The sequence below is a fragment of the Fistularia commersonii genome, chromosome 24 (genome assembly GCF_037954325.1).
Source record: "Fistularia commersonii isolate RoL2024-O1a breed Wild chromosome 24, RoL_Fcom_v1.0, whole genome shotgun sequence".
In the NCBI taxonomy this organism is placed as follows: domain Eukaryota; kingdom Metazoa; phylum Chordata; class Actinopteri; order Syngnathiformes; family Fistulariidae; genus Fistularia; species Fistularia commersonii.
In genome coordinates, this window is record NC_141307.1 from 7950711 (window position 1) to 7978543 (window position 27833).

At 44.5% G+C, this 27833-nt stretch overlaps 3 non-coding genes and 2 pseudogenes across 3 annotated transcripts; all 5 read right to left on the reverse strand.

Moving 5' to 3' along the window:
- Positions 1-13109: 13109 nt before the first annotated feature.
- On the reverse strand, positions 13110-13228 carry LOC147219950 (5S ribosomal RNA; annotated as a pseudogene).
- A 1394-nt stretch (positions 13229-14622) lies between these two features.
- LOC147219951 (5S ribosomal RNA) lies at positions 14623-14741 on the reverse strand. Its single transcript, XR_015108627.1, has one exon. It is a non-coding gene; the product is annotated as a 5S ribosomal RNA (ribosomal RNA).
- A 1381-nt stretch (positions 14742-16122) lies between these two features.
- On the reverse strand, positions 16123-16241 carry LOC147219952 (5S ribosomal RNA; annotated as a pseudogene).
- Positions 16242-17607: 1366 nt separating this feature from the next.
- LOC147219953 (5S ribosomal RNA) lies at positions 17608-17726 on the reverse strand. The gene has a single exon (XR_015108541.1). It is a non-coding gene; the product is annotated as a 5S ribosomal RNA (ribosomal RNA).
- Positions 17727-19117: 1391 nt separating this feature from the next.
- Positions 19118-19236, reverse strand: LOC147219954 (5S ribosomal RNA). Its single transcript, XR_015108618.1, has one exon. It is a non-coding gene; the product is annotated as a 5S ribosomal RNA (ribosomal RNA).
- Between the last annotated feature and the right edge of the window lie 8597 nt (positions 19237-27833).

Below are 27833 nucleotides of genomic sequence, written 5' to 3' on the forward strand. Positions count from 1 at the left end.
ATTCTTAAATGTCTGCTTGATGGGGAAACAGCGACAGTAGACAGTGTTATGGCGTATGCAAGGCATGCAGAGGAATTACAAACAGCCAAAGAAACATCAGTTTATGAAATGGAAGATGATGATGATGAAGGATTGTTAATGTTTCAAGGAGGTCGTAGAGGACGAAGACCCCAGAGAGGGAGTACAGGAAGAATTAGATATCAGAGTGGAATTGAGAAAAGACAAAATAGACAGAGATGACTCATGTTGGCATTGTGGTAAAACAGGCCATTGGTCACGACAGTGTGGGCAAAAGAGACAAGGACGAAATGACAGGGGAGATAGGTGAAGTGAGGAGCGTGCACCCTTACCAAGTGCACGCACCCCAACTCATTCAGATGATGATGATGAAGAAGAGGAAGGACTTGAAAGTATAAATATAGCAAGTGCATGGGAACTACTGAATAATTTGACAGTAAAACCCTACATGAATTTGGAAGTTAATGGAGTCTTAACAGAATTCCTGTGTGATACAGGAGCATGCAAAACAGTATTGACAAGAGCACCTCCAAAAATAAATTATTCAAACACAAAGATAAAAGTTCAAAGTGCCCATGGACACACCAAAACGCAAAAACTCACTGAAAAGATTAATATGACACATCCAAATACAAGCCGATCATGCCAAGTGCAGATAATCATTGATCCAAGCAGTGGTGGGCTGTCAGGGCCTGCAAGGCCTTCTCTGCTGGCCCAAAAAAATATCTGAATCACAAACGTTAATTATATTTTGTCCATGAATTTTTATTAAATAATTCCAAATGGTCGGTTCACTTCCTTTCATAGCTTTTCCCCTGGTTGTGCTGCTTCCAGACATATACTTTCATATTAACAATCACATTCCAGCCATAATCTGTCGTCAGGCAGGGTCAAGGTCAAAGGAATCTGCCTGTGGGGGGGGCCTGCACAATCAGTTCTGCAAGCCCTTTACGCAAATAATAAGTGTTGATGACGCTGTTGCTTCATCCAATCAGATTTTGAGTTGGTGACATCAAAGCCTTCTAGCAGGCCATAGCAACATCAGCATATTCACACCCTCTGATTGCATAGTCAGAGAGTGGACAAATATATTAGCGAGGAGAAGCGTACTAGCGAGCTGCGAACAGAAATATAGTTGTGTTTGTTTAATATTGGCATTGTCAACCCACAATGGCTGCAGGAGGAGAAGAAACGGATTCAGTTGCTCATATATTGTTAAAACTGTTTTCTAGATGGAGTTTTGAGGAAAAGCTGGGCATAGTAAAGAAAGGTTGGATAACTCATAAGCTAGCGAACCTGTCACAACCAGGAAAAGGATTTGTTCAACATTTTCAAACCACAAACTACGACCGGTACCCCTGGATCACAGGCTCCGAGTGTCACGACTCATCGGGTCCCCGGGCAAGCGGCATAGCAATCACAGCAATTATCCTCCGCACCTGGTGACCACGCCGCACCAGGGAATAATCCCACTAATCAGGCCTGAGTATAAAGGCGGACCTAAAGTTTCAGTCATTGTCTGATCTCGTTAGGATGAGAAGTTCGTATTGTCTTCATCTCCGCTTGTGTAGAAAGTCCCGGACTGAAAACCAATTAAACTACCTGCAATCCTACATGCCTGTGTCTTTTTTTCAAAGAAGATGAGTTCAGCTGAGAGCAACTATGATATTGGGGATAGAGAGCTCCTGGCCATCAAGTTGGCTTTAGAAGAAGGGCGCCACTGGGTTGAGGGAGGAAACATCCCTTCATTGTGCTCTCTGACCACAAGAACTTGCAATACCTACGCGAAGCAAAGAGGTTGAACCCCCGCCAGGCCAGATGGGCTCTCTTCTTCACCAGATTTCAGTTCACCATCCAATATCGCCCCGGTACTCTCAATGGCCGGGCAGATGCTCTTTCACGTATTCACTCACCTGAAAATGCCCCTGAAGAACCAGAGAACATTCTGCCTGACAGGGTGCTCGTGAGCCCCATCCGGTGGAGCCTGGATGAGGAAATCTGGGACGCATCAGTGTCCGACCCCGCACCACTCAACACTCCTGCCGACCGTACCTACGTACCCCAAACCATCCGGGACTCTCTCCTCACCTCTGCACACCAGGTACAGGGCATCCAGGTATAAGTGCAACGCTGAACATTCTTCGAGGCAAGTACTGGTGGCCAGGTATGTCGAGAGACGTCCAAAGATTTTCAGCCAATGCCCCGATTGTGCCATGGCGAAAACCCCTCGTCACCTACCAGCAGGGAAACTGGAACCCTTACCAATCCCAAATAGACCCTGTCCCATCTCGGCATTGATTATGCCACAGACCGTCCCCCCTCCGAGCATCCTAGTGGTCGTGGATTGCTTCTCTAAGGCATGCAAGTGAGGGGAGTCCCTGCAGCATTGGAGACATCAGAGGCCCTCTTCACCCAGGTCTTTCGGAACTTTGGACTGCCGGAGGACAGACACAGGCACGTAGGATTGCAGGTAGTTTAATGGGTTTTCAGTCTGGGACTTTCTACACAAGTGGAGTTGAAGACAATACGAACTTCTCATCCTAACGAGATCAGACAATGACTGAAACTTTGGGTCTGCCTTTGTACTCAGGCCTGATCAGTGGGATTATTCCCTGGTGCGGCGTGGTCACCAGGTTCCGGAGGATAATTGCTGTCATTGCTGTGCCGCTTGCCCGGGGACCCGATGAGTCGTGACACCGAGGTACACTGCAAATTGTATTGCTGGGAGTGCTTGGAGACGAAGCGCAGGGATGATCTGTGCGACAGGATAATAGAACTCCATTTGAGGAAAGGAAGGAGGATGGATTTTGTCTACAAATCATCAGAATTTGAGTGAGTAAAATACTGCAATTTTCCTTAATAATACAGAAAGTTTATAAGGTTATTATTGGTGTTTTTTTATGTGTTGCATACATTTGCTATAAGGGCATTTTTTTTGTGGCTTCTGTCCGTTTTTGTGGCTTCCGCCACGGGACACCTGAATGCCACAGGGGTATGTAGAAAGTCCATTAATTTTTGCAGCAGAAATTCAAAAGGTCATTGCTGATTTAAGGCCTGAAGCAAGAAAAAAATGCTGTGAAGAAAGCTCCTAAACCAAAAACAAAGACAGAAATGCTGTCTGTCCTTGGTTTATGTAACTATTGTACAGCATTCATCGCAGAATTTGCAATCATAACTGCACCGCTTTTGAAAGTGGTATGTGAAAACCCATTGGCTATGAATGATGTTCTCTCACCCGGACACCAGAAGCAGATGAAGCATTTGTAAAACTCAAACAACAACTTTGTAGTGTATCTGTACTGGCACATCTAAACTACAATAAGCCATTTATCCTAACTGTGGACTGTAAACAGTCACACATGATGTTCTTACTCTTACAGAAATGTGGGGATAAATTTAGACCAGTAGCTTACCTCTCAAAACAGTTGGACAGTGTAGCTAGGGCTTTCCCACCATGTGTACAAGCAGTAGCAGCAGCCGCTCTAGCTGTAGAAAATTCGGCTGATGTAGTTCATCCATTTGAACCATTAGTACCACATGCAGTTGATGTTCTCCTACTGCAAGTAAATTGTCTTTTCTGTCTCCAGCTAGACAGATAAATTTTACAGCGGTGCTGCTAAGTCAACCACATCTTACCATCAAACGATGAACACAACTCAATCCAGCTACATTTTTACCTTTACCAATAGATGGCACACCTCATGATTGCATAACAGAAACATCACAAGTAGTTCTACCAAGACCAGATTTGCAAGACACACCACTACATAATGGTTGTGTGTGGTTTGTAGATGGATCATCTTTTAAAGATGACAGAGGAGTCACACACACAGGCTGTGCTGTGGTAGAACTCCCGAACCAGGTCATAACTTCAAGGGCGTTACCAACATCACTATCAGCCCAAGCAGCTGAAATTATAGCATTGATAGAAGCCTGCCAAGTAGCAGAAGGGATTGATGTAACAATTTACACTGATAGTCAATATGCCTATTCCACACTCTTTGTATTTGCAAAAATGTGGCAACAGCGAGGCATGGTGACGACTACAGGAAAAACAGTGACACACGCAGCACTCTTAACAAAACTACTAGAAGTTATACTGCTCCCACGAAAATTAGCAGTAGTAAAATGCAGAGCACATCACTCAGGAACAGATGATTTTACAAAAGGAAATGCCTTTGCTGACAAAATAGCAAAGGAAACAGAAAAACAAAAATACAGCATGCATGCTGAAAAACTATCTACCGCACCATCATTAATTGACAATGATTCACTAAAAGATGCTCAGGAGAATGCGTCAGCTGCTTAAAGACAATCCTGGCTCAAGAGAGGAGCAACAGACTTCAATGGAATTTTGATGATAAATGAAAATGACCCATGGGCCTTGCCATGTGTCAACAGGAGGGATGGAGGTACTTATGTCAAAACACTTCTATACCATTATCCTAAATTCCTACTTAAAAAAAATCGTGTGCACAATGTATAACATGCTTTAAAAATAATACTCAAGGAAACTAAGACCAAAGAAAGGAAGGTTTCCAGATCCACAATATCCTTTAGAAGTGATGGACATGGATTTTATTGAATTCAATTCTGTAGGAAAATATAGATATTGTTTGGTAATGATTGACAGCCACAGCAAATGGGTGGAAATTGCAACTATGACGGCGCAAAGACCAGACATCCCCCTCCCTTTTTTTTATATTTAATGTATTTTATTTCCTGAGTTAGCAACTTGCTCCTTTCCTCTCAATCACTGTTCGTAAGTATGTAGTACCACATTCAACCACAGGATGGCGTGAAACAAACTGTGATTAGTTTGCCGAGACGCGGTCACAGCATTAGTTCAGTGCTGTGTTGGACGTCAGTAATGTGGCTAATGTCTGTGTTACAGCCGACAACAAAACCCGCAAAACCTACACACTGAATCATCATCATTCACGTGTGCAACACAACCACTACAAAAGCTGATGCAGAAGCTGTAGTTAAACCTATCTGTAAATATATTCTGCCAACCCATGGCATACTGCAGAGAATAAATGAAGTTGTACACAATGGGTCAAGTTATGGACATTGACTTAGAGACATTGTTCTTATCATCCACAAACTGCAGGGTTAGTGGAAAGAACAAATGAAACAGTAAAAAACAGACTAAGAAAATGTATGGAACATACAGGAAAGACATGGCAAGAGTGCATATATATGGTAAAAATGTATATGCACATAGTTACCACAGTTAATGGTTTGACACCATTATAGATAATACACGGTGGACCATTCAGGTTACCGATGACACATCCAGACCTAGAGAAGGCCCACACAGAAGAAATTTAGTGGAATACATTAGAAATACACTAAGGCAATGAGACGTAACAGACGCAAATGATCTGCCTGAATCTCAATCTGCTCCACAGGTGAAGGTCCGAGTTGGTGATTGGATCTTCGTGAAAGTCATAAAGAGAAGCTGTTGGAGTTCAGCACGCTGGGAAGGACCATTCCAAGTACTTCTGACCACGGCGACTGCAGTGAAAACTGCGGAACGATCCACTTGGATTCATAATCACACTGTAAGGTACTCCCTGTTGATCCTATTAACACTGGCTAGAGGGGAAGGCTGACTACAAAGGGGAGTAAGAAGGATAGTCTTACTCGTCTCAAGGCATCAGCTGCATTTGTGAAGAAACCACCAGATCCCTAACCGTTTAGGTTGGAAGGATCCAGGATGAGCCCTCCAAAACAGGAGCACCCAACCCAGCAGGAGAAGGCAGAGACAAACAATGACAAGTCTGATGAGTAAAGAAGGGCCTATCTCAAACTTATAAAGAACTATGAAATGAGATCAATGCTCCACACCGTGACAGTCTCTGGTGGCGATTGATGAATATAACAGCAGGAGACCAAACTGATTGCTATGTTTGTACTGTAATGCCAATATCAGTGTCTCCTAACCCGACTATACAACCTCATCCAATTAATGAACATGAAACCTTGTCCATAATATGGGTGTATTCCCAAGGACCGAATCAGAGATTTTGAATTTTTCAGAATATAACAAATACCTCAGTCCTTCCCTTTCTGCCTTACAATCCATCAAATTGGCGATTACCAGCTAATTATTCTATGGCAACCAACAGAACTGTCATTGAGGGATTCATTCTAATTAAAATGAAAAAGACACCACCACTTTGCATGAAACAACAGTGTGGTAAAAAGGATCATTATCTGGGCCAACTTAAGTGTGACACTGTGCTAAATATGGAAATGGATAGACTAGTTAGGAAAACTTATGACTCCTATAGTAATAGTATATGTGAGGTTGGAAAGTGGGGAATGGATGCGTGCGCCATGAATCTGACTGCCCTCAAGCCATTATTGAAACAATATTCAGTATTGAAACAAACCTCACCAAATTTGGTATTCCACCATGGAGGATTTTCGCATTCCCACATAAATACGGTTATCCATGCCCAAAAACACATGTATGGATTTGTGGCAGATGAGCATTTCTGTATCTGCCCCAACACTGGTGTGGCACATGCAATTTGGGCCGATTAGGAAGCGCCATGACTTTTATACCAGAGCATAACATGACTCATGGCATACAGCCCATTAGGCCAGGGGTGGGCAATTATTTTTTCCATGGGGCCACATAAGAAACATAAAATATTGTGGAGGGCCGGGCCTAAAGTCTGAACTCAATTCTGCATAATATTAATTGTATTTCTTTATAAAAAGCAGTAAATAGCACTGTTTTGACAAGCTGGCAAGAGTATATGTTAAAGTTAAGCAATGAAAAAATGAGGTTGCCTTACAAAAATTTATTCATTCAAATTTCTCAGCACAATGGTAGACAAATTTTTAACATTTTTTACTATTTGTGACTCATATTAGTGAACATTTTCAGTCACATTCACTTCAAAACACATTTTGGGTTCCATATTGACTGTCACTGAACTGTGATTTTGAGAAAAAGTGTCCCAGTTCACTGTTATCTGGTGCTTTAACATGCCTACATTTGTGGTCTAACTACCTCATTTGGTGTTTTAAAGTTCTTTTTTCTTGTTCAGTGAGAGAACTCTAATCTCTGCTGGGCTTTAACGAGTGCATCTAAGTCAGGTTGAATGTCTGAAGTGGAGATGTGAAGCACAGCTGACAGATGATCATCAGTGAGAGGATCTTTTCCTTGGATTTTGTAAACTTCATCATTGAAAATGTTTGTTCACAAATGTAGGTAGAGCCAAAGAGAACAAACATCTTCTGAGCATGTCTCCTAATGTTTGGAAAGTTCTCCTCCTTGAGAGAAGAGTAGAAATCCAGCAGAGATCCTGACTTAAAGTGCTCTGCCAGTACTACATCAGACTGCAGGTCAATGAGTTCCACCTGAAAATCACTGGGTGCATCATCCACACGGAAGGTAAAGGGAGAAGAAATCATGTGCATGTCATCCTCCATTGCTCTAAGATCCTCAAATCACCTTGAAAACTCACCATACAATGCTCCTCACATGGATGAGTACCTGCAGAAGTTATCAGCTGATGGTGTGACTTCTTTCAGGGTCAGCATGTGAGTGAGAGTGTTGCTCTCCTGTTGTCTTGAAAGCAACTGTATCTTTCTCATGAAAGCCTTCACCGGGCTGTGCATTTCATGCACAAAAAGGCCCTTGCCTTGCAGCTTGGTGTTCAGTTCATTCATCAGTGCAGTCACATCAACAGCAAATGCAAAATCTGCCATCCTGTCCTCATCTGCAAGCTCTGGGATGGCCTTGCCTTTTGTCTCACAAAACTCCTGGATTTCTGCTTTCAGATCCCAGACTCTTTTTAGCACTTTGCCCAGGCTGAGCCATCTCACAGAAGTGTGGTAGCCAATGTCACTGTGCTCACTCTCATGCTCCTCCAGAAGTGTTATAAACTGTCTGTGATTCAGTGCCCGCGCCCTGATGAAGTTAACTATTATAGTAACAACATCGATAACATGGTTAATTTTTAGCACTGATGTGCACAAGACATGTTGGTGTAAAATGCAATGTAAAAATACCAATTTCTGATCAGGGTCAATTTCAGTCACTTTATCCTGCATGCGTTTTAAAAGTCCGACATTTTTCCCTGTAAGATTTGGACAACTGTCCTTGGTGACACCTGCCAGTCTGTCCCATTTCAGTCCCAACGTGTCCATACAAGCATTTACCTCAGTGAAGAGATCGCTCCCTGTTGTCATCCCTTTTAACGACCGCATTGCTGCCAGCTCCTCCGTAATCTTGAAGTCCGGCGCTATCCCACGGACAAATACGAGTAGCTGGGCTGTGTCGCGGACATCACAACTCTCGTTCAAAGCCAAGGAGAAAAAGTCAAAACTTGGCACTTCACGTTGCAGCTGTAGCTCCAGATTCCCCGCAATGTCCTCGATCCTTCTCGCCACGGTTCGCCTGGACAGCGGGACTTGCTCAAATGCCGCTTTTTTTTCAGGGCATATTAGTGCTGCAGAGTCTACCAAGCACTCTTTCACAAACTCCCCCTCTGCGAATGGCTTGCTGTTTTTGGCTATTTTGTGGGATATCACGAAGCTGGTCTTGGTTGCTGCATCCCTGGATGTATGAAGCTTGGTAAAAAAGCCTTGCTGCATTTGCAGCTTAGCTAGCAAAGCTTCCAATGTCCGCGTTCTTTCGTCATCAGTCAGGTTTTTATATTTCTCTGCATGTTTCGTCTGGTAATGCCGACTCAAATTGTAGTCCTTAAACACGGTGATCTGCTCCCCGCAAACTAAACACACAGCTTTACCTCCAACTTCAGTAAATAAATACTTAGCTGTCCAATTTTTGTTGAAAATCCTACATTCGGCATCTACCTTTCTTTTTTTTGCCTGAGCGGACATTTTTGAGGGTGAAAGTTGTCTTGTGATTCAATCGCACGCATGTCTTGATACACGCATTACGTCATTATGTGCGTGAATTAAAAAAAAAACAACTTCAGAATAAAAGCAGTGCAGCTTTAGCCCATGAATGAGGTGAAATTAGAAAGTATATTTATTTTGTAATTTCCAATTAACCTTACACTGGCGGTCAGAGTCAACCAAAGGTATGTGGCCCGGGCCATACATTGCCCAGGTCTGTCATACAAGGTATGCTCAGGCATTTCCTACAAAGGACCAAAAGTCAGTTCCAGTTGCCAAAGTATTGTGGGAAAGTACTTTGTTCATTATGGACTACCCGCTAGAATACATTCAGACCAAGGTAGAGATTTTGAAAGGCGCCTTATAAAAGAACTCTTATCCATGCTTGGAGTAAGAAAGTCGCGCACCTCACCTTATCATCCGCAAGGTGATGCTCAACCAGAACATTTCAACAGAACACTTCTCTCAATGCTTGGAACTCTTGAAAATGTGCAGAAACAAAACTGGAGTCAACATATCAGTCAGTTAGTACATGCGTATAACTGCACTAAAAATTAGTCCACTGGATATTCCCCATACTACTTAATGTTCGGACGCAATGCCAGATTGCCTGTTGACCTCTGTTTTGGTACAGCTCTCGACGGTAATTCAGAGACGTCTCACCTACAGTATGTGGACAAAATGAGAAAAGAACTCCAAAAAGCTTACCATTTAGCTGCAGAGTGTGCAACCAAGAGCCATCTGAGAAACAAAACCTGTTATGATCAATGAGTAAGAGACCAACCTCTACAAGAAGAGTCCTCATAAGAAATGTTGGCCTAACTGGGAAACAAACTACAAGATAGGTGGAAATCCACACCCTATATTGTGATTAAAAAGTTTTCCAACTTACCTGTATACAGAGTCAAACCCGAACAAGGAACTGGAAGTGTCAAAACTCTACACAGAGACCACCTTCTACAAATTGGTTATCTTGTCAGGATTCCCGATAACTCTGAACAAACTAAAAGAGTCAGAACACCAGTTACCAGGAGACAACATACTCTAAGACATCAAACACATCACCAAAATGATCAGACATCTGACATCTCTTCAAACTCTGAATCTGAGTATGAGTGTGTCTACGAGTGCCCAACCTATGATAAGGTCAGGAAACCACTGTCCATACCAGACCGAACCACCCCAGAGCATACTCCCTTTGAAAATTTCCCCTCATCTGAGAGTGAACCGGAGGTGGAGAAAGTACATTCTGTCAGTTCACAGGAAGAGGAATATCAGTCCTCCAACGAGGACGCAGATACTAATGATACAGCTGAAGACACTGATGTGGAGTTGAGAACTAAAACCAGCCCTAGAAGCAGAAAGTCAACGCGTGAAGTAAAACCAGTGATCCGCTTGACCTATGATAAACCTGGAACTCAAGCTGGGGAACCTGTGACTATTGTGCACCAGAGCATGGTCATTCACTTGAACCTCAGTGCCAGAGGAAACCCTGATCTTGTGAAACATCCTAAAACATGCCCCTACAGATCTAAGTCTAAACAGTACAGTTAGATGAGGACATCTACACCTTTTAGAAGGGGGAGGATGTAGCCCGTCTAAAATTTCATTACAGACCATACAGGCTAAAATGTAAAGATGTTTTAACATTTAAGTAAAATTAAATAAGACTGAAATGGCTGTAAAACATTTAATATTTCATGTTTAAAATGTGTTCATAAATGGTTAAAAACAAGGTTTAATCTTATCTAAGGTTTTTGTCATTTATTTGGGAATCGTGCTTTTAATCGCCACAAGCTTGTGTGAAACGTACAGCTCAACATGTGCTTTTGTTTGCATCCGAACTTGTTAAGTGTCAATATGGTATTTTCTTTAATTGTATTGGTTGATGTACACTTAGTGTCCAAACCCATGCGTGAGGGCGGGATCTGAATGAGAAAGGCAATAGAACATCTAGGCGCGAGGCATTCGACTGCTGCGTTTGCCGAGGGAAGTTTGTGAAGCTAAGCTGAAAGGAGAATGGTCATAAAACATTGTGGATGCAGAGTCTACGTTGCTGTTTTCGACTATTTAACCCTGTGATGAGTGAGTACTCGATGTATATGATTTTTATGCTTAGACGATATGTTTAAGTGCACATATGCGATGCTAATCGAGCGTTAGCATTGTTAGCATTTTACCGCGAGTTAATTTCATACTCTGTATGTAAAGTATATGAGCTTGGAATTGGAGACCTTTGATGCTCAGTGGACCGAGAGGAATTCTCTGGACGTTTCTGCCGAGGCTTAACCGATGAGTTTCACCGAGTGCACTTCGTGATGCCGTGATGCCAAGTCATTGCTAACCTGTTTGCCGAGAGGGAATCGCATGGTGATGGACAACATTTGACTATCCATTGCGTCGACACCAAAAGGATTAGTGAGTACATCAAAGCACATGCATTTTATTTTGGGGCTTGTGAACAAGTGAAACGGACATTTTCTGTTTTTCTGGTCCAACGATCCCGAGTATCGAATCAGGCCTGCCACGATTGAACTTTCTGAGAAAAACAAAAAGGACTTTAAGGTTATGGTTTTCTAACTGGACTGAACTTGAAGGGATGTACATGGTTTTTGAATATGTTTATGTAGTTGCAAAGCGACAAAATCTCAAATGAACGCACTACCAATTTTATTTCATTTTTTCTTTCTTTTCATTTTGTGAAACTAAACTTTAAATTTGTACTTAAAGAGATCTGTGTTTGTCTTAATTCATATTTTATCCTTAGGAGATGGAGGCACCGCTATAATCAAAAAGCATTAAGAAGTTTAAGTTATCAAAAAATTAGGTATTATTGTTTCTCCTGTTTACCATTGAAAATTTCATCTAAGTAACGTTCCCAGGGCCCAAACAATTGTACTATCACTGCATTAACTAAGAGGTTGGGTGCTACACTGCTCTAACCAAAAATCATCAGACACTCTTTACCTTAGGCTACAGCCTTAGGCTACAGCCTAAGGCTAAAGCCTAAGGTAAAGAGGGAGCTATAAAAGCCCATACCAGGACTCTTATGCACGGCGGGACAGTTAATGACAAGAGAAAGAGAAAAATAAATAAAATACAAATGGAAAAATGAAGAGTACTATAGATGCAGTAATTGCGCCGAGAATGCTCATAGAGAAGTACAGAGAAGGCCGGTGGGAGCCGCATTGCCTTTTTGTACACCTAGAAAAGTCATACGACAGGTTGCCAAGAGAGGAGCTCTGGTATCCTATGAGGAAGTCTGGAGCGGCAGAGAAGTGTGTTGCACTGGTGCAGGACATGTATGCTAGCTGGGAGACAGTGGTGCGGTGTGCTGTAAGACGGGACAAGAAAAGTTCAAGGTGGAAGCGGGACTCCGTCGGGAATAGGCCCTGAGCCCCTTCTTGTTCGCAACGGTGACGGACGGCCTGACGGATGAGGGTGGACGTGAATCTCCACGGACCGTGACCTTTGCAGATGCAGTTGTGATCTGTAGTGAGAGCAGAAAACAGGTGGAGGTCCTTATAAGATAAGATAAGACCTCCGTCTCGCCCCGGAGACGGAGGTCCTGGTGGAGGCTGATGTTCCTGCTTTACAAAAAACATCATGGCTGATGCATCTTCCGCATCTGCCCGGTCACGTGGTGCACGGCCCCCCGACAGGACGCCGAATCATAAAAGTAAACCCTACACTTCATCAACCAGACTCCTAGGAATCTGATAAATGAATGAGGAAAAATGAAAGAGAGCCAAGGGTAGAAGCGCTGACTACTGGCGACCGCAATAGGAGCAGAGACGAGTGTAAAAAGAAGCGAGGAGGGCATTGAAGAGGATGAGGAATTCAAAGGCAGTGGGTCCTAATGACGTAAGGTACATGTGGAGGCATGGAAGTGTCTAGGAAAGCCAGGGGTACGGAGGTCAGCAGCTTGTATTATTCAACAGCGAGAGGCACAAACGAGAGAAAAAGAAATTCAGCACACATGGAGAAATACTGTACATGGATGACAAGAAAGGCGGCGAGACAACGGAAAGTGACCGAACAAGGTAAGGCGGGGAACTATGATTGAGCGCGTGTCGTGCCGGGCTTCACGGTGACTCCGGTGGCACAACCACAAGGGAATGAGCGGCGTGTGTCAGTGTGTGAAATGTTGGCGCTCTTGAGAGACAGCACCCCCTGCTGTCGAAAGAGAGGACGAACATGAAAAAAGCTTACGGCACATGGTATTCCCAGGCGGTCTCCCATCCAAGTACTAATCAGGCCCGACCCTGCTGGGCGTCCGAGATCAGACGAGATCGGGCATGTTCAGGGTGGTATGGCCGTAAACGAGACTAGCCTACGCGGAAGGGCATTTTATAAGCAGCCGCCCTCTTTGTTTTCCCCCTCCAGTCATTCCCACATCTGTCTGGAAGCTCCTTCTATTTAGTTTCCATGATTACAGCCAGTGGCGCCCAAGGTTACTCTAACCAAAAATCATCAGACATACTTTACCTTAGGCTGCAGCCTAAGGTAAAGAGGGAGCTAGCAAAGGCCATACCAGGACTCGTATGCACGGCGGGACAGTTAATGACAAGAGAAAGAGAAAATTAAATAAAATACACATGGAAAAAGGAAGAGTACTACAGATGAAGTATTTGCACCGAGAATGCTCATAGAGAAGTACAGAGAAGAGCAGTGGGAGCCGCATTGCCTTTTTGTACACCTAGAAAATGCCTACGACAGGTTGCCAAGAGAGGAGCTCTGGTATCCTGTGAGGACGTCTGGAGCGGCAGAGAAGTGTGTTACACTGGTGCAGGACATGTATGCTAGCTGGGAGACAGTGGTGCGGTGTGCTGTAAGACGGGACCAGAGAAGTTCAAGGTGGAAGCGGGACTCTGTTGGGGATAGACCCTGAGCCCCTTCTTATTCGCAACGGTGACGGACGGCCTGACGGATGAGGGTAGACGTGAATATCCACGGACCGTGACCTTTGCAGATGCAGTTGTGATCTGTAGTGAGAGCAGAAAACAGGTGGAGGTCAAGATAAGATAAGATAAGACCTCCGTCTCGTCCCGGAGACGGAGGTCCCAGTGGAGGCTGATGTTCCTGCTTAATAAAAAACAACATGGCTGATGCATCTTCCGCATCTGTCCGGTAACGTGGTGCACGGCCTCCCGACAGGACGCCAAAGCATCAAAGTAAACCCAGGACTTCAACAACCAGACTCCTAGGAATCTGATGAATGAATGGGGAAAAATGAAAGAGAGCCAAGGGTAGAAGCGCTGACTACTCTTGACCGCAAAAGGAGCTGAGATGAGTGTAAAAACAAGCGAGGAGGGCATTGAAGAGGTTTAGGAGTTCAAAGGCAGTTGGTCCTGATGTTGTACCGTACATGTGGAGGCATGGAAGTGTCTAGGAGAGCCAGCGGTACGGAGGTCAGCGGCTGGATTATTCAACAGCGAGAGGCAAAAACGAGAGAAAAAGAAATTCAGCACACATGGAGGAATACTGTACAGGGATGAAAAGAAAGGGGGCGAGCGACGGACGGAGGCAGCGCGACAACGGAAAGTGACATGATAAGGTAAGGCGGGGAACTATGAATGAGCGCGTGTCACGCCGGGCTTCACGGTGACTCCGGTGGGACAAACACAAGGGAATGAGCAGCGTGTGTCCGTGTGTGAAATGTTGGCGCTCTTGAGAGACAGCACCTCCTGCTGTCGACAGAGGGGACGAACATGAAAAAGCTTACGGCACCTGGTATTCCCAGGCAGTCTCCCATCCAAGTACTAACCAGGCTCGACCCTGCTTGGCTTCCAAGATCAGATGAGATCGGGCGTGTTCAGGGTGGTATGGCCGTAAACGAGAGTGGCCTACGCGGAAGGGCATTTTATAAGCAGCCGTCCTCTGTCTTTTCCACCTCCAGTCATTTCCACATCTGTCAGGAGCTCCTTCTATTTAGTCTCCATGATTACAGCCAGTGGCGCCCAAGGCTACTCTAACCAAAAATCATCAGACACTTTTCACCTAAGGTAAAGAGGGAGCTAGCAAAGCCCATACCAGGACTCGTATGCACGGCGGGACAGTTAAAGACAAGAGAAAGAGAAAATTAAATAAAATACACATGGAAAAAGGAAGAGTACTAAGGATGAAGTATTTGCACCGAGAATGCTCATAGAGAAGTACAGAGAAGAGCAGTGGGAGCCGCATTGCCTTTTTGTACACCTTGAAAAGTCGTACGACAGGTTGCCAAGAGAGGAGCTCTGGTATCCTATGAGGACGTCTGGAGCGGCAGAGAAGTGTGTTACACTGGTGCAGGACATGTATGCTAGCTGGGAGACAGTGGTGCGGTGTGCTGTAAGACGGGACCAGAGAAGTTCAAGGTGGAAGCGGGACTCTGTTGGGGATAGGCCCTGAGCCCCTTCTTGTTCGCAACGGTGACGGACGGCCTGACAGATGAGGGTGGACGTGAATCTCCACGGACCGTGACCTTTGCAGATGCAGTTGTGATCTGTAGTGAGAGCAGAAAACAGGGGGAGGTCAAGATAAGATAAGATAAGACCTCCGTCTCGCCCCGGAGACGGAGGTCCCGGTGGAGGCTGATGTTCCTGCTTTAGAAAAAAACAACATGGCTGATGCATCTTCCACATCTTCCCGGTCACGTGGTGCACGGCCCCCCGAAAGGACGCCGAAGCATCAAAGTAAACCCAGGACTTCAACTACCAGACTCTTAGGAATCTGATGAATGAATGGGGAAAAATGAAAGAGAGCCAAGGGTAGAAGCGCTGACCACTGGCGACTGCAAAAGGAGCTGAGATGAGTGTAAAAACAAGCGAGGAGGGCATCGAAGAGGTTTACGAGTTCAAAGGGAGTGGGTCCTGATGTTGTACCGTACATGTGGAGGCATGGAATTGTCTAGGAGAGCCAGCGGTACGGAGGTCAGCTGCTGGATTATTCAACAGCGAGAGGCAAAAACGAGAGAAAAAGAAATTCAGCACACATGGAGAAATACTGTACAGGGATGAAAAGACAGGCGGCGAGCGACGGACGGAGGCGGCGAGACAACGGAAAGTGACTTAAAAAGGTAAGGCGGGGAACTATGACTGAGCGCGTGTCGCGCCAGGCTTCACGGTGACTCCGGTGGGACAAACACAAGGGAATGAGCGGCGTGTGTCCGTGTGTGAAATGTTGGCGCTCTTGAGAGACAGCACCTCCTGCTGTCGACATAGGGGAAGAACATGAAAAAGCTTATGGCACATGGTATTCCCAGGCAGTCTCCCATGCAAGTACTAACCAGGCCCGACCCTGCTTGGCTTCCAAGATCAGACGAGATCGGGCGTGTTCAGGGTGGTATGGCCGTAAACGAGATGAGCCTACGCGGAAGGGCATTTTATAAGCAGACGTCCTCCGTCTTTTCCACCTCCAGTCATTTCCACATCTGTCAGGAGCTCCTTCTATTTAGTCTCCATGATTACAGCCAGTGGCGCCCAAGGCTAATCTAACCAAAAATCATCAGACACTTTTCACCTAAGGTAAAGAGGGAGCTAGCAAAGCCCATACCAGGACTCGAATGCACGGCGGGACAGTTAATGACAAGAGAAAGAGAAAATTAAATAAAATACACATGGAAAAAGGAAGAGTACTACAGATGAAGTGTTTGCACCGAGAATGCTCATAGAGAAGTACAGAGAAGAGCAGTGGGACCCGCATTGCCTTTTTGTACACCTAGAAAAGGCGTACGACAGGTTGCCAAGAGAGGAGCTCTGGTATCCTATGAGGAAGTCTGGAGCGGCAGAGAAGTGTGTTACACTGGTGCAGGACATGTATGCTAGCTGGGAGACAGTGGTGCGGTGTGCTGTAAGACGGTACCAGAGAAGTTAAAGGTGGAGGTGAGACTCCGCCGGGGATAGGCCCTGAGCCCCTTCTTGTTCGCAATGGTGACGGATGAAGGTAGACGTGAATCTCCACGGACCGTGACCTTTGCAGATGCCGTTGTGCTCTGTAGTGAGAGCAGAAAAAAGGTGGAGGTCCTTATAAGATAAGATAAGACCTCCGTCTTGCCCCGGAGACGGAGGTCCTGGTGGAGGCCGATGTTCCTGCTTTAGAAAAAACAACATGGCTGATGCATCTTCCGCATCTGCCCGGTCACGTGGTGCACGGCCCCCCGACAGGACGCCAAAGCATCAAAGTAAACCCAGGACTTCAACAACCAGACTCCTAGGAATCTGATGAATGAATGGGGAAAAATGAAAGAGAGCCAAGGGTAGAAGCGCTGACTACTGGTGACCGCAAAGGAGCAGAGACGAGTGCAAAAACAAGCGAGGAGGGCATCGAAGAGGATGAGGAGTTCAAAGGCACTGGGTCCTGATGTTGTGCCGTACATGTGGAGGCATGGAAGTGTCTAGGAGAGCCAGTGGTACGGAGGTCAGCGGCTGGATTATTCAACAGCCAGAGGCACAAACGAGAGAAAAAGAAATTGAGCACACATGGAGAGATACTGTACAGGGATGAAAAGAAAGAAGGCTAGCGACGGACGGACGCGGCGAGACAACGGAAAGTGACCCGAAAGGTAAGGCGGGGAACTATGACTGAGCGCGTGTCACGCCGGGCTTCACGGTGACTCCGGTGGGACAAACACAAGGGAATGAGCGGCGTGTGTCCGTGTGTGAAATGTTGGCGCTCTTTCGAGTCAGCACCCCCTGTTGTAGACAGAGAGGACGAACATGAAAAAGCTTACGGCACCTGGTATTCCCAGGCAGGCTCCCATCCAAGTACTAACCAGGCCCGACCCTGCTTGGCTTCCGAGATCAGACGAGATCGGGCGTGTTCAGGGTGGTATGGCCGTAAACGAGACTAGCCTACGCGGAAGGGCATTTTATAAGCAGCCGTCCTCTGTGTTTTCCACCTCCACTCATTTCCACATCTCTATGGAGCTCCTTCTATTTAGTTTCCATGATTACAGCCAGTGGCGCCCAAGGTTACTCTAACCAAAAATCATCAGACACACTTTACCTTAGGCAGCAGCCTAAGGTAAAGAGGGAGCTAGCAAAGGCCATACCAGGACTCGTATGCACGGCGGGACAGTTAAAGACAAGAGAAAGAGAAAATTAAATAAAATACACATGGAAAAAGGAAGAGTACTAAGGATGAAGTATTTGCACCGAGAATGCTCATAGAGAAGTACAGAGAAGAGCAGTGGGAGCCGCATTGCCTTTTTGTACACCTTGAAAAGTCGTACGACAGGTTGCCAAGAGAGGAGCTCTGGTATCCTATGAGGACGTCTGGAGCGGCAGAGAAGTGTGTTACACTGGTGCAGGACATGTATGCTAGCTGGGAGACAGTGGTGCGGTGTGCTGTAAGACGGGACCAGAGAAGTTCAAGCTGGAAGCGGGACTCTGTTGGGGATAGGCCCTGAGCCCCTTCTTGTTCGCAACGGTGACGGACGGCCTGACAGATGAGGGTAGACGTGAATCTCCACGGACCGTGACCTTTGTAGATGCAGTTGTGATCTGTAGTGAGAGCAGAAAACAGGTGGAGGTCCTTATAAGATAAGATAAGACCTCCGTCTTGTCCCGGAGATGGAGGTCCCAGTGGAGGCTGATGTTCCTGCTTCATAAAAAACAACATGGCTGATGCATCTTCCGCATCTGCCCGGTCACGTGGTGCACGGCCTCCCGACAGGACGCCGAAGCATCAAAGTAAACCCAGGACTTCAACAACCAGACTCCTAGGAATCTGATGAATGAATGGGGAAAAATGAAAGAGAGCCAAGGGTAGAAGCGCTGACTACTGGTGACCGCAAAGGAGCAGAGAAAAGTGCAAAAACAAGCGAGGAGGGCATCGAAGAGGATGAGGAGTTCAAAGGCACTGGGTCCTGATGTTGTACCGTACATGTGGAGGCATGGAAGTGTCTAGGAGAGCCAGCGATACGGAGGTCAGCGGCTGGATTATTCAACAGCTAGAGGCACAAACGAGAGAAAAGGAAATTGAGCACACATGGAGAGATACTGTACAGGGATGAAAAGAAAGAAGGCTAGCGACGGACGGAGGCGGCGAGACAACGGAAAGTGACCCGAAAGGTAAGGCGGGGAACTATGACTGAGCGCGTGTCACGCCAGGCTTCACGGTGACTCCGGTGGGACAAACACAAGGGAATGAGCGGCGTGTGTCCGTGTGTGAAATGTTGGCGCTCTTTCGAGTCAGCACCCCCTGTTGTAGACAGAGAGGACGAACATGAAAAAGCTTACGGCACCTGGTATTCCCAGGCAGTCTCCCATCCAAGTACTAACCAGGCCCGACCCTGCTTGGCTTCCAAGATCAGACGAGATCAGGCGTGTTCAGGGTGGTATGGCCGTAAACGAGATGAGCCTACGCGGAAGGGCATTTTATAAGCAGACGTCCTCCGTCTTTTCCACCTCCAGTCATTTCCACATCTGTCAGGAGCTCCTTCTATTTAGTCTCCATGATTACAGCCAGTGGCGCCCAAGGCTATTCTAACCAAAAATAATCAGACAGTCTTTACCTAAGGTAAAGAGGGAGCTAGCAAAGCCCATACCAGGACTCGAATGCACGGCGGGACAGTTAATGACAAGAGAAAGAGAAAAATAAATAAAATACACATGGAAAAAGGAAGAGTACAACAGATGCAGTATTTGCGTCGAGAATGCTCATAGAGAAGTACAGAGAAGGCCCGTGGGAGCTTCATTGCCTTTTTGTACACCTAGAAAAGGCATACGACAGGTTGCCAAGAGAGGAGCTCTGGTATCCTATGAGGAAGTCTGGAGTGGCAGAGAAGTGTGTTACACTGGTGCAGGACATGTATGCCAGCTGGGAGACAGTGATGCGGTGTGCTGTAAGACGGGACCAGATAAGTTCAAGGTGGAGGCGGGACTCCGTCGGGGATAGGCCCTGAGCCCCTTCTTATTCGCAATGGTGACGGATGAAGGTAGACGTGAATCTCCACGGACCGTGACCTTTGCATATGCCGTTGTGATCTGTAGTGAGAGCAGAAAACAGGTGGACGTCAAGATAAGATAAGATAAGACCTCAGTCGGAGATAAGACCTCAGACGGAGGCGGCGAGACAACAGAAAGTGACCCGAAAGGTAAGGCGGGGAACTATGACTAAGCGCTTGTCCTCCAGCTTCTTGATCTCCACTCCCTTTAGCCTCACCGTTCCACCTGAGTTCCTCTCATTAACACACATATATTCTGTCTTGCTGTGACTGACTTTCATTCCTCTCTTTTCTAGAGCATACTTCCACCTCTCTAGATTTTCCTCAACCTGTTCCCTGCTCCAACTAGAGATCACAATGTCTGCAAACATCATGGTCCATGGAGATTCCTGTCTAGCCTCATCTGTCAGCCTGTCCATCACCATTGCTAACAAGAAGAGGCTCAGAGCTGATCCCTGATGGAGTCCCACCTCCACCTTGAACTTCTCTGTTACCCCTACAACACACCGTACCAGTGTCTCACAGCTAGCATACATGTCCTGCACCAGTCTAACATACTTCTCTGCCACTCCAGACTTCCTCATACAATACCAGAGCTCCTCTCTTGGCATCCTGTCATATGCCTTTTCTAGGTCTACAAAAACACAATGCAGCTCCCTCTGGCCTTCTCTGTACTTTTCTATTAGCATTCTCAATGCAAATACTGCATCTGTAGTACTCTTCCTAGGTATAAAGCCATACAGCTGTTCACAGATGCTGACTTCTGCTCTCAGTCTAGTTTCCAGTACTTTTTTTCATAACTTCATTGTATGGCTCATCAACTTTATCCCTCTATAGTTGCCACAATTCTGCACATCCCCTGTATTCTTAAGAATAGGCACCATCACACTTTGTCTCCATTCTTCAGGCATCTTCTCACTCTCTAAGAGCCAGTTGAATAATCTAGTCAGAAAATCTACCGCTGCCTCTCCTCGACACTTCCATACCTCCACAGGTATATCATCAGGGCCAACTGCTTTTCCACTCTTCATCCTCTTCAATGCCTTCCTCACTTCACTCTTACTAATTTGTGCTACTTTGTGGTCTACAATAGTCACCTCTTCTACCCTTGCCTCTCTTTCATTTTCCCCATTCATCAGCTCTTCAAAGTACTCTTTCCATCTTCCCATCACTCTTCTAGCATCTGTCAATACATTTCCCTCTCTGTCCTTAATCACCCGGACCTGTTGTACATCCATTCCATCTTTATCTCTCTGTTTCCCCAACCTGTATAGATCATTCTCACCCTCCTTTCTATCCATCCGAGCATACAAGTCATCGTACGCTTTTTGTTTTGCCTTTGCTACCTCTATCTCTACCTTTCACTATATCTCCCTGAATTCCTGTCTGTTCTCTTCAGTCCTCTCAGTATCCCACTTCTTCTTTGCTAACCGCTTTCTCTGTATACAGACCACCAAGTCTCCTTGTCTACTTTCCTTTGTCCTTTGTCCTCTTCATCTTCCTTGTCACCAGAGTCATCCTACAAACCACCATCCTATGCTGTCTGGCAACACTCACCTACAACTACTTTGCAGTCACTGATCTCTTTCAGGTTACCGCATCTATACAAGATGTAGTCTACCTGCGTGCTCTTACCCCCACTCTAATAAGTTACCCTATGTTCCTGTTTTTTCTGGAAAAAGGTGTTCACTACAGCCATTTCCATCCTTTTTGCAAAATCTACCACCATCTGTCCCTCTGCATTCCTATCCTGGATACCAAACCTGCCCATCACTTCTTCATCCCCTCTATTGCCTTCGCCAACATGTCCATTGAAGTCAGCACCAATTACCACTCTCTCATTTCTGGGAATATTCTGCATCACTTCATCCAACTCATTCCAGAACTTCTCCTTCTCTTCAGATTCACATCCCACCTGCGGGGCATAGCCACTAACAACATTGAGCATCACACCTTCAATTTCCAATTTCAGACTCATAAGTCTATCTGACATTCTTTTCACCTCTAGGACGTTCCTAACAAACTCCTTCAAGATAACTCCTACTCCATTTCTCTTCTTGTCAATACCATAATAGTACAACTTAAAGCCTGCTCCTGAACTTCTAGCCTTACTACCTTTCCACCTGGTCTCCTGGACAAACAGTATATCCACCTTCCTTCTCTGCATCATGTCGACCAACTCTCTACCTTTTCCTGTCATAGTCCCAATATTCAAAGTCCCTACTCTCCCTACTCCCTACTCCCAGGCTCTTTCCTTTCCTCCTCTGTCTCTGCTTCTGAACACGCACTCCTCCTCTTCTTCTCGTTCTTGTTCTTCAACCCAATAAAGCCAATAAAGCCACAATAAAACCATCTAGTCAAAACAATTTTGACTAGATGGCTTTATTTTTAAAACCATGCAGCAGTAGGTGAAGACATTGTGTAGAATCACGTCATATTCAGCACCAGATACCAGCATTAAGAATACCATGGTTATTTTCAATATGTGCCAAAAATCTTTAACTTGGAAGATAAAAATTTTTTGACCAAATGCCTTTATCTTTCCTTGTTGAGTCTGGATTTGAGTGAATTTATTCATTTTGTAGATTCTATATTTTGTAGAATTCCTTAATATTCAGCATATTTCAGCACCAGACAAAACCTTTAAAGAATTCCAAAGTTATTTACAACTTGTGCCATAAACATTCAACTTGGTGAGATAAACATTTTTGACCGAATGGCTTTATCTTTTAAACCTGCTGCTGGATTTCAATAAATGTGACGTATATTGTGTAGAATCATGGCCTATTCAACATATTTTATCACCAGACACCAGTTTTAAGAATTCACTTGTTATTTATAACTTGGTCCAAAAAGCTTCAACATCATGACATGAAGAGTTTTGACCAGATAGGTTTATGGTTTAAACCTTTGGGTAGATTTAGGTAAAGATGACATTGTGTAGAATCACATCATATTCAGCACCAGGCACCAGCATTAAGAATTCGAAAGTTATTTACAACCTGTACCAAAAATCTAAAACTTGGAAGATAAACACTTTTTGACCAAATGGGTTTATCTTTTAAAGATGTGGCTCCATATCAGTAACTGTCGCAGATATTGTGTAGAATCATGTCCTTTTCAACATATTTTAGCACCAGACACCAGTTTTCAATGATTCTTTTCTTGTTTAAAACTTGTTCTAAAAAGCTTCAATTGGTAAGATAAACATTTGATGTCCAAATGGCTGGATTTCAGTAAATGTGACATATATTGTGTAGAATTACGCCCTATTCAGCATATTCCAAAAACAGACACCAGATTTAAAGAATTCCAAAGTAATTTACAACTTGTTCCAAAAAATTCAATTTGGTGTGAAACATTTTTGAATAAATAGCTTTGTCTTTCATTCTTTCGGCTGGGATTGAGTGAATTTATACATTGTTTCGATAGTGTATTATCACATCCTAATCGGGAAATTTCAGCACCAGACACCAGCTTTAAAGAATTCCAAAGTTTTTTAATACCTTTGCCAAAAACCTTAAACTTGGAAAAAGCTTCAACTGGTGAGATAAACACTTTATGTCCAAATGGGTGTGTTTTAAACCTGCAGCTGGATTTCAGTAAATGTGACATACTGTACATTGTGTAGTATCACTTCATATTTAACATATTGCAGCACCAAACACCAGTTTTTAACAATTCACTTCTTATTCAAAACTTTTTTCAAAAATCTTCAACTTGGTGAGGTAAGATCTTTTCAACCAAATGCCTTTATCATTTAAAGATCTGGCTGGATGCTAGTGGATCAGACATTAATTGTTTAGAATCACATCCTATTCAGCATATTTCAAAAACAGACACCAGTTTTGAAGAATTACAAAGTTATTTACAACTTTTGCAAAAAAACCCTCGACTGGCTGAGATAAAAAATTGACCAAACAGCTTCATATTTCTAACTGTCAGCTGCATTTAAGTAAAGATGATATATACTGTGCAGAATCACATCCTATTCAATAATTTTCAACAACAGGTGCCAGCTTTAAGGAATTCCAAAGTAATTTACAACTTGTTAAAACCTACTAAACCTGCAACATGATATTTATACATTTGACATATTTTGTGTAAGTTCAAATCCTATTTAACATATTTCAACAACAGAAACCAGCTTTAAAGAATTCCAAAGTAATTTACAACTTGTTCCAAAAACCTTCAGTTTGGGTGATAAACATTTTTGAATAAATGGCTTTATCTTTCATTCTTGCGGCTGGATTTGACAGAATTTATACATTGTTTAGATTCTGTATTGTTTATAATCACATCCTTATCGGGAAATTTGAGCTTTGGACACCAGCTCTTAAGAATTACAACTTGTGCCAAAACTGTCAACTTGGTGAGATAAAGATAGATAAAGATTTGTAAGTATGTAGTACCACATTCCACCACAGGATGGCGTGAAACCAACTGTGATTAGTTTACTGAGACGCGGTCACAGCATTAGTTCAGTGCTGTGTTGGACGCCAGTAATGTGGCTAATGTCTGTGTTACAGCCGACAACAAAACCCGCAAAACCTACACACTGAATCATCATCATTCACGTGTGCAACACAACCACTACAAAAGCTGATGCAGAGGCTGTAGTTAAACCTATCTGTAAATACATTCTGTCAACCCATGGCATACCCCAGAGAATAAATGAAGTTGTACACAATGGGTCAAGTTATGGTCAAGTTATTAATTGTCTTTAATATGAAACCAGATTAATCTTATTCTTAATGATCTGTATTTATGAGTGCAAACAAATTTCGTGTCATCACACTTTTTTTCTCTCTCTCTCACTGCACTCCTACAGTCTACTTGCTGCTGCTGGCTCCTGAAACTTGGCATCTTTTTGCCTTCACAAGTGCATTGATATTAGGTGTGAAATCCTGAGTAGCAGCACATTTAACAATGTCATTCAAGTGTTTATTTGTTAATCTTGAGCGCTGCTTTGTTTTATTATTGTTCATTACAGAGAACACCTGTTCACAAAGATAAGTAGTCCCAAACATGGATAGAACCTTTGCAGCCATGGCTGTTAATTTGGGGTAACCTGGCACGAGATATTGATAAAACGTACCCAATCCCACGGACCCAAATTTATCCTTCATAGCGGAATCGCACTGCAAGTCAATAAGCTCGAGCTGAATGTCAGCTGGCATATCAGAAGGCTTCACTGTAAATGGCGAGCGAAAAAAGCCAAATTTGTTCTCAAGTTCATTGAATACCTGAAACCTCTGCTCAAACTCTTGCGGCAAATCTGTTATGTTGTCTTTATATTTATCCAAATCATTATCAGGATGGTCCGGTGCCTTCGGACGCACAGCTGTGAGACAAGAGAAATGCGCGGTGTCACCGTTGGATAGCTGCGACTCCCACAGTGACAGTTTCATCTTGAACGCAGTTATGCTGTCGTAATATTGAGTGACAACTCTGTTACGGCCCTGCAATGTAGTGTTAAGTATATTCAAGTGTTGTGTAATATCAACCATAAACCCGAGATCCTGCACCCATTCCTTGCATTCAAGTTCCTTTACTGGGCGTCCCTTCTTCTCCATGAACTGTCCAATTTCCCCTCGTAGCTCAAAGAAGCGCTTGAGTCCTGCACCTCTGCTTAACCACCGCACGTCAGTGTGGTATGGAAGGACGGCATGAATGTCATTGTCACTGAGAAATGTGTCAAACTGACGGTGATTTAGCCCGCGTGCCCTGATGAAATTGACAGTTTTCACAACCACACTCATAACATGGTCCATTTGCAGTGTTTTGCAACAAAACGCCTCCTGGTGCAAAATACAGTGAAATGTCCAAAACTCTTGTCCTCCATTTGCGGTCTGTACTTTGTCACGGAATTTTGTGGCAACGCCTGCCTTTCTTCCGACCATTGATGGCGCGCCGTCAGTAGCCAGGCTCACGGCACGGGACCAGTCCGCTCCCACCTTGTCCAGCGCCCCAACGAGAGCACTGAAAATGTCATCTGCTGCTGTCATCTGCTGTTGTGGTGTGGTGTCATTCATGGGCACCAATTCAAGCAGCTCCTCGGAGAAGGTCAAAGTTTCATCAACACCTCTAATGAATATGGCCAGTTGAGCAATATCTGTGAAATCGCTGCTCTCATCTATTGCAATTGAAAATGCGATAAATGACTTGATTTTCTCTCTCAGTTGGCTGCTCAAGTCACTTGAGAGTTCTGTCACCCGATCTGCGACAGTGTTCCTCGTTAGACTAATATTAGCAAAGGCAGGTCGCTTTTCAGGGCACACGACTTCTGCAGCCTTCAGCAAGCATGTTTTTACAAACTCCCCATCAGAAAATGGCTTGGATGCCTGCACCAGCTCGTTGGCAATGATGTAGCTAACTTTTACAGCAGCATCAGCAATATCGCGGCTGCACGTAAAAGTAGACTGCTGTTTCTTCAGACCAGCGACCAATTTGTTTATCTCGTCTTTCCTTATTTGTCCTTTCAAGTGGTCATACTTGTCTTTATGATGAGTCTCATAGTGGCGCCGAATATGAAACTCTTTGAACACTGCAACTTGCTGATTACATACCAAGCACACTGGTTTTGCATTCACTTCTGTGAATAAATACTTCTCAGTCCAATTTTCCTGGAAAACTCTGCACTCTGTGTCCACTTTTCTTTTTTGTGACAGTGCCATTTTGGGAAGGGTGTATTGACCGATAACTTGTTTAGTAGTGGTGGATGGTGAAACAAGATTGCTGTTTTATTTTTACTTGGACACATCACGTTGCGAATGTTTATGTCCTGTGGCTAACTCGTGTCAGTGCCGCATGCTGGATGTGAGTGCTTTTACACATTTACTGCCCTCTAGCGGCCGGAGGGAGCATTTGGTTTGTATTTATTTAAAAAAAAAACTCACAACTTTTGATAGAAATGAGCTAGAGACTTGCTTCTTTTTTTGACATACTCAGAAATTTATGCCGGGCCGGATTAAATCATCCAACGGGCTACATCCGGCCCGCGGGCCGTATGTTTGACATGCCTGAGCTAGAGGGTAAAGAGGACAGTGACACTTTAATGCCATTTTCACAGTTTGACCCTCTTGGATGGATTGTGAACGGAACTTGGTAGCGAATAATTTTAAAATGTCTAACACCTGTAATTGTGATTCTTATTCTGTTTTGTTTGTTTACTATGTGCGTTATTCCTTGTTTGAGATGCATGATTGCTAAAATGGCTTCCGCAGCCTTGGTTCAGATGGCGATCATGTCAGGATCTCCTCTCGGCCGAGAGGAGACACGGCTGCGTCCCAATTGAGAATCAGCGCCAGCTGCAGCAGCGGCCAGCTGCCGCTAATCTACATCTCCATAAAGAGCAGTGGCACGCTCTGCCTGGGGCCAGAGAATTGTGAGACTCTGCCTGCGACCCTGTTGGGACTCTGCCTGTGACCCTTCACCTAACCTTGTTGCTTGGCTCACCCCCCCCCATCTTGCCACTGAAATAAAGAGATCTGATCCGATTCCAGCCCTGGTGGTGTGGTTCTCTGCCCGACTCTGCTTGGACTGTGACAGATAATAGCAGTGCAGACCAAACCAAGGACTTACTACAGTGGACAAATATATGAGCGACTGCCTATGAGTGATTCAGAAAAAGAAAATTATAATGATTCGATTGTGGAAGACGACGATGATGTTGGATTAAGTGTTATCTTTAAACTGTGTACCAACATGGCGTGGTGATGCAGAGGTGTCTAACATTGTTTGAAATCTCATAAACAGGAGGGAAATATTAGTTTTCTCTATATTTATAACTATGTTATTTCGATTGCTTACATGATCTATGTCCTTAAAATGACCTTTGTCCTTAAACAGGAATTGTGTCTTCCATGACCTTAGATTCCAATGGTCATAAACATCTTTAGATAAGAACTTATCCCCCTTGGATGTAAATTCTAATGGACATAAACACTTCAGGACAGAAACCTCCCCTCCCCTGTATATCATCCTGGACAACATAAGTATA